The sequence below is a fragment of the Dermacentor variabilis genome, chromosome 5 (assembly GCF_050947875.1).
Source record: "Dermacentor variabilis isolate Ectoservices chromosome 5, ASM5094787v1, whole genome shotgun sequence".
NCBI lineage: Eukaryota > Metazoa > Arthropoda > Arachnida > Ixodida > Ixodidae > Dermacentor > Dermacentor variabilis.
The window spans coordinates 156569308-156582277 of NC_134572.1; positions in this window are offsets into that span (position 1 = coordinate 156569308).

Sequence of the window (12970 nt, forward strand, 5' to 3'; positions counted from 1 at the left end):
TCCCATTGCTGGTTAAGATATTCGGTTATCCCCTCATTTGAGCCAGCATCCAGGTTCCTTAGATATATGCTGGCGACACGATCAGGAGCGGGTGCGCATTTTGTGCAAAGCTAATGTAACGCTGCATTTACCTCTGCCTCGGCTATGGGGCTGCGTAATTCTAGCTTGGGGAAGCATCCGTAGTCTGGCATAGGCTCGGTCGCGTACTGTGGAGCATACGCTTGCATTTGGGTTTGTATTAAATCCTGACCTCGCTGCTTCCTTAGGTGGAACAGGCGGGTGATTAGCTTGCTAGTTTCTGCCTTGTCTTTAGACGGTTCTAACAGATAACGTAGGAAGGAGCGCTTTTTTCTAATTGAAGGCTTGCGTCGAGCGTATTGCAGATTTGCGCCCTTTGTTCACAGGCATGCCTAGTGGAATGCTCTGTTATGAGGTTAAGGATGGCGGACATGTGGCGTCTCAAGCACTGTTGTGCTTTGCCCGAACCAGCGTCTTTTCATGCTTTGATCAGCTTCCCATTGGCCTAGCAAACAGCTGTCAAACGGCTCGCTTTCCTGCCCAGCGCGGGCTTGTTTAGTCGCGAATTTCATAGGTTTGTAGGGCGAACCATTCCTCGTGGACTGATCTAAGTCATAAATATTTATGGTATCAAAAACCCTGCACTTCATTAGCTGCGAGTTACCAAATGGGGCAGGGGTCTTTCGTATCTAATAATGGTCGAAATGTGCTGTGTATGTTGGATATTTTCATTCGCCAATTTTCTAAAATAGCTTTTGTTGTTCGAATGGCCTTTTTAGTGATGTTTATCGAAGTATGACGCTTGAGGAGCTAATGAATGCGTATCTACAAAGTGGAAACCTTCGCCTAACAACAGAACTGATCAATGCTGTTGAATACCGACGCCTATACGAAAAGCTTTTCCAATGCAAATTACAGTTTCTTATGTGCCAACAGCATCGTTGTTTCCTTTTAATTTGTAGATATATGTTTATACCGGAAGTTTCGAATGTATTCTCCGAAAGCTCCAGGTGCGCTCTTAGAGAAGACCACATTCATATTCTGAAGCGAATAGAAGGTATGCACGCGTTCATTCGGGGAGGGAGAAGTTTTCCTGGGTAGTACGAGCTATTGAGCCTCTATATCGTGCACTATGTTGATATGTTAATGAACACGAAGTGGTACCAGTTCTTTGTGAAATTTATTCTCGCAACTTCTATGGAAAACATTTGAATCCTCAGCCGACAGTTTATGTTTGAGCTCGATTCATGTACAGAATGACATATTAGAAAATGTAATCAGGAGAAAAGCTGCCTTTTATGTGGAACACGTGATCACAACAATGTTCACCCATATAGGCGCTCTGAAGCTGGCAGTGTGCGTAAAAGGCTTAGCAGCGACACATTGTTCAGTCATATGTCTGCACATTAATGGAAGTGCAACGCGAAATAAGGTATGTTATTTTTTCATTAAGTTAGCTGAGTTGCTTTTCAATAATTATTCCCATGTATAATAATAATGATCGGTGAGAAAATTTCGACAGGTTTAACATAAATATTACTCAGTATTGTGTATAAAATGGTTCATTTTTTTTCGTCAGCTATCAGGTGTTCATATTTAAGAAGTTACCTTTAGGACTGGGATGATATTACGTGTCCTTCCGAGTGTTTCTCATGTTTGTCGCGCCACGCAAAATACTACACCCGGCTCAAATAATCAATACTTGTGGGCCACTCTGAGCCTCACTTTTCCTACATCAATACCAAAGCGAACGCGAGAATCAAGACGAACTTTTTCGCGGTAAATGTTGCTACAAACAAGTTAGCGGATATAAAAATTTGTCCAATACGCCTAGTTGATCTTTCTTTTCTTGACTGCTTCTTGATTGAAGGCTATACATCGAACAACATCGAATAGTTGCTTCGATGTGCGCCACAAGAGAAGGTTCTCCTGCAATGTGAGAAAACTCTGTCGGGCACATAAAGGCCAGATACTGTCTTTGCTTTTGCCACCCGACTGCATTCTCTCATGATCTACTACAGAATGCAATCTTTCTTTTTTTCGCCTAAACAGGATTCGAGACTTCGAGGCAAGTCCAGACTTGGAAGTAGCGTAATATACTTAGGCTGTGCAAAACGGGATATAATCTTGCCTTGTGAAATTGGCATGATTGGATTGATCACAGAGGCACTTTAGTTTTACAACGTCACTTTAAAGAGCTTCTGTAGCAGCTCCGGTGTCTCTCTTGGAAGTTTGCTCATTTAAAAAAATCTTGATACCGTGCGAACTAGCATGAGTCTGAAGTATCATTACGCACCCTACTACGATACTTCTCAAATTACTGAAAGAAACTATTGTGCATTCTACCTTAAAGGTGAAGACATTGTCGCGATGTATTTTGCGCAACTTTTCCTGCACTAAAAGCATGTATTGAGGCTGGTTCTGGCGGCCCACTATGCAGTTTCAAAGTGTTGACCATCGCTGGCGTTAGAAAAAGACATTTGGGAGAGTTCAGCTGTATTGTCGACTCCATATTGCTGCTTTTGGATTATTTTTACGGAAAATCGATGCATGTTTCTCGAAGAAGTTTATTATCGCCTCTAAATATTGTTGACAGCGTCGGGTTCATCGCCATTCTTCCGCGGTCACACTACTTGCGCAGACAACTCCTTTCACGTCTCAGTGCACATTCTCTTGTCCATGTTATCGTCACACTCAATGACATGGAAGCTATTACTGCTTGCTTCCTTGTTGATATTATGACGCATCAGACCATTGTAAAAAAAAACCTTAGCTACACTACCGTGCCAAACTCAGCTTACCATCCTATGAGGTGAAGAAGGGAAAGTCTTTGAGACCAAAGATTCTGTAGGATGCCTTTCATGTGCACGACAAGAAGGTCATGTCTGTCTCACGAATAGGTTTTCTAGATGTTGTTTAAAAAATCACTCGCGGCTTCGTTGAACCTAAAGATACGCTTAGTCAAGTGCTGACTAACATGCTTGCTCGAAGGAATTTTGCGCTAGAGAACCATTTCACAAATCGGTGCGCCGAATTCACGAACCAGGACTTTTTGAGAAAATGGAAGCGTTTCTTTTAGATTATGAAGATATCACCGCTACGGTGCAGCAATCTGACCATACAGCTGAGCATTGCATTTTTCTAGTGCTTTTTGTAATTTCGTTAGTGGCTTCTAGGTTAATGATGCTGCTATATTTAGTAATTTCGTGGCTGTACTTCCCATGCGATAACATTTTTCGACTTGATGATTTGGTTAAGCGATGAACAAAGTCTTAATGTTCCTTCTCTGGTAAATGACAAGCTATTGTCCGTTTACAGAGCCTTTTTATTTGAAATGGTCGGTGGTGTATCGCGAGCCAATATCGTCATATGATTATAAGAAATACCATAGTAGGAAAGTCCAGATTAGTTTAGATCAACTGGAGTTCTTTAACGTCCACACAATCCATGGTCCACGGGAGCTTTTGCAGTTCGCTGCAATAGAAATGCGGCCATCGCTGGAGGCATTTTATCCCCTGACGGCGTTCTTAGCAGCGTAATATCACAGTCCCTAAGCAAACAGCGTGGGTGCGATTTTAGTTGATTCCTTATCATTATTCAAATGTTAAATGCGGCAGGGGTAAACACATAGCCATCATAAAATCCGCTTATGTATCAATAACTTTGTCATCCAGTATCACGTGGAAAGGGTGCCGATTTCAAGAACTGAGCGGACTCATGTACACTGCGATGTCATATAAAGAAAGGGCTCATGTGGCAAGATGGCTATCCCACCGAATCCTAACTGGCATAACTGTTTTTTTTATTGCAACCATAGTTGTTGTTGGCGTTGTGGCGTGTGGTAGTCGTCAACACACCACCGCTGTGCCCATGGAGTTTGTGATGTGGCTTTTTGGTCCAGTTTTCCGCAAAGCTACATGCACGCACATTGTTTGCCTGGTGTCCTTGAAGAAACGCCGAGACGTAGCGCACATGGTAATATTGGAAATTGTTACGGGTAAATAAATAATGACATATAAGCTTTGTAGACTTCTTAGAACGTTTGATGAAAAGTGCCTCTATAGGCATGCAATGCATCTTTCAAATCCTTATAGGTTTGCTTTTACTGATATGCAGGCAATATCCATGGCACCAATTTGATATTTCATACAAGTAGGCTTCATGTTAGGATTGATGTGCATACAATGTTTCATGGTTTATAGTAAGTACGGGCTTTTCAGCACATTATCAAATATCCTTGTCTGTTCTTTATTCGTTATGTGGAGCACTCACTTTCGATGAGATCTTTGCTGCAGTAAACATGGCACTGAGCTTCCTTTAGCCAAAACGGAAAGTATGATTGGGGTGATGTGGGTGCAAGGTCTAAAATATGTTTTTGTTTGTCATAAGCAGCACTATATTAAAATAAAAATCCGTGTTTTTCTTTGAGGTTCAGTTGATATTTGAAGCATTTACGTTATTTACGCTGTCTTGTTGGGCTGGTCGCAACACTGAGTTTCCATTTGATGAAAATAGGGACAGTGTTTTGCTCCTATAAAGTCATGTGTTTTGCTCGTATGGCTCTGCTGCGAATTAAACAATCCTTTCACAAGCTTTCGATAGCCATTATTGGTCTTCTCGTTTTATTTTGTTTTAACTTACAGCAGGCAGTAAGCCGAAACTGCGTTTTTGGTGTTTCCGCTTGTTAATTAGAAAGTTCACCAAGAAACCCTCGAAGTGACAGGCGTTCGAACTTACGTTCCTGCCGCATTGGAGGCTACTGGAGACTCTAAATACTCCGTTGTCATCTATATTCCGCAAGCGACATCATCAGTGAAAAGTTTTGGCACCCCTCTCTGCCTGAGTCAAAAAGAATTCCATGCTAGAATTCTCATTATTATATAATATGCTAACATGATTCGTTCATATCTGTAACACTAGACACTTTAAAACCAATTTGCAAGATGTCAACCAAACTTGTTCAAAAGAAATGGTAACAGCTTTTCACCGCCACATTCATGGTCGATCCCAAAGCGTGGGTGGCACCATTTCACAAGGTAACAAGAACATGAGAAGTGCAAAGCTCATTATGGTGTTTTAAACCTTTATTATAAACATCTGTCATTGGTATGCTACTCAATGTTCATTTACTATTGCATTTTTGTGTACTGTTTCATACGACTTGTCTGCACAACACTTCTTTGCCGCCTTTGGCTCGGTGTCGTAATCAAGAACTCCTATTCCTTCCGCATTGCAATAAAGACTGACCTGCTTGCGACAGCTGCGACTGTAAGGAGGCGATCAAGTACATCCTCTTTGACAGACCCAGTAACAATGCGTCACGAAAAGTGCTAGCGACGGCGCTCGCAAAAGTGTGCGATCGTCCGTTACAGAAGAAATGTTCTTGGAGTCTGGTCTAGATAGGTTTCGACGTTCAAGACCTCAAGGGCTCTGCTCAAGCTTTTAAGGCCTTATGAGTTGAGCGACCATATTTGAGGACTGTAGCGCGTGGCATCGCGTTATTGTGTAAATATTTATCACCTTTTTGCTCCCTTTCCCCAGCCCAGGATAGCCATCCGGAGCTTCTACAGGCTAACCTTCCTGTATTTCCTCTCCTTTTGTCTCTCTCTCTCTCTCTCTCTCTCTGCAAAAACTCTCTCTTGGGTGTGAGTCTTGATTGGAGGCAATAACCGTTATATATCTATATATCACTCTCTCTTTATATATATTGTCACGGGGGGGGGAGAAAACATATGTATTTACAAGATCTACAGTACAAGATTGTAGCTCAGTTGCAAGGGTAACACCATGTAGCAATCTTCGATGCACTTCAACGCCCTCTTCACCTCGCAACGTCCTTTTGTCCACAGCGGCACAAACCCGTACGTGATGTTAACCCCCGCTGGCACAAGCATCGCCTCGATGCTTCCTAGGTTGTCGAATCAGTCTGCGAGTTATAGGGCTTTAGTCGCGAAACGGGGTGCACGATATCAGTTCTTGCTGGGGTAGAAGACGTCCAAGTCACAGGTGATATTTCATATGTCAGGCCGGTGACTTGACCAAGAACTCGGTATGGCCCGACGTATTGCAGCAGCAGTTTTTCACAAAGGCAGACACGACGGGAGGGCATCCAAAGCAGAACAAGTGACCCAGGGCTGAAATGAACGTCCCGACGGCGACTGTCGTAACGGCGCTTTTGGATTGTCTGAGACGCCAGAAGACGGTCACGGGGAGTGCGACGTCCTGTGGCCGCGCGAACAATGGCGTCGTGAGCATAGAATGTGGTAGTGTTGGCATCGAAGGGACACGAGGGTTGCAATGTGGGCTTGATAGTAATGCATCTTGATGGGGTGTACGGTAGCGCGATTGCAAGTCGGGACAAAAGAAGACACACAGGGACACACACAACGCTAACTTCCAACAATGTTTATTCTAGAAAACCAGGCCGTACCTATACATACAGCCAGTCACGTGAACAGAAAAACAATTAGAGCGAATCATTTTTGTAAGTGATATGTTAAGCCATGCGCAATAAATTCGGTGCTTTTTCAGAGAGGGCCAATCACGGTTTGCTGATAGAGGGATTCGGGGCATCAATATGCTTCCCTTCTATTATAAGTTTAGTGAGTTCGGACTTATTTCTACCAGTAATGGTTGTTGATTCGAAGAGAGGCGAGCACTTAGGTTGTTTAAAAGGAAGGAAGAGAAACCCATCTGATACAACTTTGTCGACTTTATTCTTGTGTTCACGCAGTCCATCATTAATGCACCTGCTCGACTGTCCGACGTAATACTTCACCCATAATAAGGGTATAGGGTATATAGTTCATGTGTTACAATCTCTAAACTTCTTCCTGTGTTTAACTTGGCAGCTAGGAGCACTTTCTTTTTTGGTCGTTGTGCTGCACAAACTGATTAGTTTATGAGATGCAGAAAAAACCACATCAGTGTTACCTCGGTAGGCGATTTTGTTTAGGTTGTGCGACACATGGTGGATACAAGGTATAGCTGTAGGTATTTTTTTTCACGTTTACTATTTCCTTCCGCAAGTTCAAAAGTCCCAGATTGCTGCACTTGCCTACATATTCCCTCTGCAACTGATGCCAGAACATTACTAGGATAACCTGCTTCATGTAGCCGCCTGGCCTGTTGTGGGAACGCTTCGTCAGTGCAATGATGGCATGATTCAGTAAGTGGGTCAGTAAAACACATTTTCACAATACCTCTTTTTACCAGTTTAGAATGGGCTGAATAATACGACAACAGCGGTTTATTTGTCTTTGGTGTGTAGTGCCGGTAAGTTACATCATCGCCGAAGGTAAATTTAGCAGCAAGAAACTTGACCTTTTGTTCTATGGGCACTTCGAACGTAACTTCCAGTGGACAAATGCACTCGCGTATAATATTACTAACAGCTGAACCTTCTGTGTCAAAGATGTCTAGCCTTAACATTGACAAAGAACAAAAATCATCAAGAAATCCTAATATTTAGAAAACTTTTGTATCATTGACGCGTGAATATAGGTCTATGTCTAGCTTAGCTAAGTACACATTGCTTAAAGCAGGCGCTAAGCAGAATCCTATACAGACTCCTTGTTTTTTAAGGAACGGAATGTCATTTCTGTGCACAAACATTGTTTTCTTGTACACATTTAAAAGTTCTAAAAATATTGAACGGTTGTGCCCGCTTTCGTACTAAATCTTACAGCCCCAAATTGATCTATAAATGATTGAACACAACTTAACAATTCATTTTGCTAAAAAGAATACAGGTCCTTCACATCTGCTCAGAAGGCGTTTATTCCCGCGTTACAGTTGGCCACTACAAAGGGTAACAGTGCTGCCTACAAGGGAGCAGCGAGTCAAGAGGCAGGAGTGCGTCACGGCCATATAGAAGATAGAGGGGAGAATAACCAGTAATATCGTGACACGACGAATTGTATGCAAACGTCATGAAGGGTACGGTGCAGTTCCAATACCGGTGATCTTCAGACACATACATGGAGAGCATGTCCTTTAGTGTACTGTTGAGACGCTCGGTAAGTCCGTTAGTCTGTGCGTGGCAAGCCGCCCTGAACTTGTGGGACGTGGAGCAAGAGCTAAGGAGGTCGTCGAAAACCTTAGAAAGAAAACAGTGGCCTCTATCAGTGAGTAGCTGACGTGGGGCAACATGATGTAGGATCACTTCGTGAACGAGAAAATCAGCCACATCAGTTGCGCAGCTCGTAGGGCGGGCCCGCGTTATCGTCTAACGTGCTGTATAGTCCATCGCAATGGCCACCCACTTGTTGCCCGAGGATGAAATTGGAATTTCGCCAAGGAGGTCCAGGCCGACGCTGTAAAATAGCTCACGGGACATATCTATAGGCTGGAGGGGCCCAACGAAGACAATGAAGGCTTCTTGCGGCGTTGGCAAAGTTCGCAGGCAGTGACGTAGCTTTCAACAGGGCGATATAGACAAGGCCAGAAAAATCGTCTGCGCGCCAGGGTCGTACGTACGGGAAACGCCCAAATGACCAGCGGTGGCACATGGTGCAACTGCGAACGAATTGTCGAGCGTAGATCGTGGGGAACGACGAGAAGCAGTTCAACACCATGTGGATTCATATTGCGTCGTTTTAAGGTCCTCTCCCGGAGAACAAACATACGGAGGGAACCGTGCTGTTGCTCTGAGGTAATGCGTTTAATGATGGATCGCTAATATGGGTAACGACGCTGTTCGTCAGCGATGCGTGAGAACTCAGAGATCAACAAAACGCAGGTCTCTGTATCACTTTCCGTGCCATTGAGAGGGTCGACAGGATAGCGGGAGAGGCAGTCGGCATCCTTATGTAGCCGCCCAGATTTGTAGGACGTGGGGAAGGTGTACTCTTGCAGACGTAAAGCCCGGCGGCCAAGACAGCCTGTCGAGTCTCTGAGTGAAGATAGCCAACACAAGGTAGGATGATCTGTGACGAAGGTGAAATACCGACCGAACAGGCAAGGGCAGAAGTTAACAATGGACCAAGCAAGGGCCAAACATTCAAGTTCTGTTATGGATGATTTCTGCTGTGGTGCTGAAAGAAGACGTCTAGTATACGGGATCACGCGATTGGTGTTCCGCTGTCGTTGGGACAAGATAGCGCGAATGCCATGGCCGCTGGCATCAGTGCGAACTTCTTTGTAGGCATGCGGATCAAAATGGGCCAACACGGATGGATTGAAAAGGCGACTGATATGCTTTGAAAATGCTGCAGCCTGGTCGGGTCCCCAAAATAAAGCGGTGCCCTTTTTGAGGAGGTCTGTGATAGGACGAGTGATTTCGGCAAGGTTCTGGATAGATTGCCGTAAATAGGAACACAGCCCTAATAAACATCGGACATCGGTAGAAGAACGCTGAAGTGGAAACTCAGCAACGGCATGAACTTGATCAGGATCAGGCTGGAAGCGAGCAGCGTCAACCAAGTGACCAAGTACTCGTATATGGCGGTGGCCGAAATGGCATTGGGCAGAATTGGGTTGTAGGCGAGCTCGTTGAAAAACAGCAAAGACAAACCTGAGTCGGTGGAGGGTGGTGGGCTTTTCCTAGCAGGAGTCCCAGCTTCTAATGTCGGCTTCATGCGTCTGGAACCATACCTTCGAGGTTCCTACCAAATAAATATCGCGTTGGTCAGCAAGTGTGGCATCCAACTTGTGCTTACCAACGCGTTCATAAGACGTCATGAAGTCTTTGACGTCGACCTTGCCAGTGCCGATGAAGATTCGTGGGTGACGTAGCTGGGTTAGCATTACTTACGCTGAGGTCTGAGTGGTGGAGGCAGCGTCAGTAGTCATCACAGCGGAACCGATGTGACGCCCGCTGCGAAGATCCACAGCTGGCTTGTGGCGATAGTACCCCGCATCTCCTCCAAAATGTCACGGGGGTAGAAAATACATGTATTTACAATATATACAGTTACAAGGTTGTAGATCAGTAGCCAGGGTAACACCATTTACCGATCGTCCTCACACTTCAACCTCCTGTTCACCTCCCAACATCCTTTTGTCCACAGCGGGACAAACCCGTACGTGAAAATATGTATATTATAACGGAGGTTTATTCCACGATGGGCCGATGACGCGTAGAGCGCTTCACCGAGCATAGTCTCAAAGCTCGAGGAGCTGCGGCACGCGATGCTGTTGGCAATCCTGCTGCCAACGTCCAGACGTTCTTCTTCATTTCAATGGCCCTATCGGAAAAACGAGCCATCCTGGAGGCTTAGCCTGAATACGAGGCCGCAGAATCATAACAGAGCTTGAGCCACTGGACGGGCCCAACGAGCGAGGCGGCCAGATGGGTCTTCTAAATTCGAAAGCCAAGACAGTGCGTGCTGGTCGGTCACTACGTCAAAAAAGCGGACATATTGTCGCGTATACTCTGCCGGAGTATACAACATGAATGAAGGTACAGGCGGTTGCTGTTTACAAAAACTTGAGCGGCGACGCGCGATGCCAAGATGAACCTCGTTCTCCTCTTCAGTCCCTTGCTGCGCCACACCAAGTGGCATTACCCCCTCTTCAAAAAAAAGAACGAACGCATACATAGGCTTGATCTGAGAGCACCGAGATGGTCTAAGACGAACACATAGGTTATAGTCACAATAACTGTGGTGTGCGATATAGTCATAACGCACTGAAGGACGAGCAACAACAAAAACTAACCGAAGCGGCTGAAAACGCCGAATATTAGGGGCTATAGTAAAGTTCCAACTGCACAACGTGCACAATCTCAGATTGCGATTGTCGACGTCGGGCAGGCTGGCTTCCGTCAGGGAGGACTTCGTAATTCACGTTAATAATTCGCTGCAACACTCTGTAAGGCCCGAAGTAGCGACTCAAAAGCTTCTCGGATAGCCCTTTTCGGCGTACGGGAGTCCAGACCAAAACTTGATCACCCGGTTGGAACTCGACATGTCGATGGCGGAGATTGTAGCGGTTCAGGCAAGCTGACGGGCTTCTTCCGCGCGTTACACGAAAAGTTCCGCATTTTGGGCGAGGCCGTAAACGAGGTAAAACGGCGTGAAGCGTGTTGCTTCTTGCGGAGCAGTATTATAGGCAAACGTTACGTAAGGGAGTATCTCGTCCAACGTCTTGTGCTGTACGTCTACGTACATAGACAGCATGCCAGCCATCGTTTTGTTGAGTCGTTCGGTCAAGCCGTTTGTCTGAGGGTGATAGGCAGTTGTCCTTCGATAGGTCGTGCAGCTCAGTTTAAAAACGACTTCAATGACCTGTGCTGTAAAGGCTTTGCCTCGGTCTGTGATGACGTGCGATGGGGCGCTAGGCAGTAGGACGATGCTCTGTAGAAAAACTGGGCAACCTCCGAAGGTGCGCCTCGAGGCAGCGCCTTTGTTTCAGCACACCGCGTTAAATAGTCCGTGGCAACGATTATCCACCTGTTGCCAGAAGATGACACTGGAAACGGGCCCAGAAGATCCATGCCGACCTGGTAGAAAGGTTTGGCAGGTGGGTCAATAGGAATCAGCAATCCAGCAGGCTTCACAGCTGGCGACTTTCGGTGCTGGCATTCACGGCAGGCTTGGACGTACCGCTTAACACACTCGGCAAGTTTCGGCCAGAAGTAGGATTTGCGCACTCTATCAAGCGTTCGCGTAAAACCCAAATGGCCAGACGGAGGCTCGTCATGACAGGCGAACAAAACTTCGGCACGGAGGTCTGATGGAACGACCAAAGGTAGGTCTTGTTGGTGGCAGCGGAGTTCTTCTTGTACAAGACACCATGTCGTAAACAAAAAGACGACAATCCTCGAGCGATATGTCGGGGTATCGATGGGATTCGTCCTTCCAGATGTTCGAATATCGGCCGTAGTTCGTCGTGTGTGCGCTGCCGTGTGGACATATCAGTAGCGCTTACGGCCCGAAGGAAAATGTCGTCGTCCTCAATGTCGTGGTCGGTAGAGTTCATAGGGACGCGCGAGAGTGCGTCAGCGCCTTCGTGTATGCAGCCCGACTTGTACAGGATGGTCACGTCTTACACCTGCGAACGTAGACTCCACCGTGCCAGTCGTCCAGAAGGGTCCCGGAGATTCGCAAGCCAGCATAACGAGTGATTATCTGTTACAACTTTGAATGGGCGGCCGTGAAGGTAAGGTCGAAATTTGGCCAGTGCCCCTACGACTGCAAGACACTCTTTCTCCGTGGTGGTGTAGTTGGTCTCTGCACGCGATAGTGTGCGACTTGCGTAGGCGATCACTCTTTCAATACCTTCCTGCCGTTGTACAAACACCGCACCAAGGCCAAGGTTACTGGCGTCTGTATGAACTTCCGTGTCCGCCTCCTCGTCAAAGTTGGCGAAAACTGGTGCTGACACCAGACGCTGTCGAAGCTCGGTAAAAGCAGTCTCTTGATCTGAGGACCAGACAAACGATACATCGTCCCTCGTGAGACGAGTCAGGGGCTCCGACATCTTCGAAAAATTTTTGGTGAAACGCCGGTAGTATGCGCAAATGCCCAGGAAGCGCCCGACACCTTTCTTGTCGGTGGGTGTTGGAAACGAGGCTACAGTGGCAGTCTTGGCGGGATCGGGGCTAACGCCTTCAGCGCTGACCACCTGTCCGAGAAACATCAGCTCTTTGTAGCCTAAATGACACTTCTGAAGCTTAAGGGTGAGGTTAGCTGATCGGATGGCTTCGAGAACTTGCCTCAGTCGTTTCAGGTGGTCGTCAAATGTCGCCGAAAAAACAACCACGTCGTAGAAGTAGACGAGGCAGCTTTGCCACTTCAGACCAGTGAGAACCGTGTCCATCATTAGCTGGAAAGTTGCTGGTGCCGAACAGAGACCGAAAGGAAGTACTCTGAATTCGTGAAGACCATCTGGAGTGAAGAAAGCAGTTTTTCGCGGTCTCGTTCATTGACCTCAATTTGCCAGTAAGCGCTCTTTAGATCGAGAGATGAAAAATACTTTGCTTGCCGCAACCTGTCTAAAGAGTCATCGA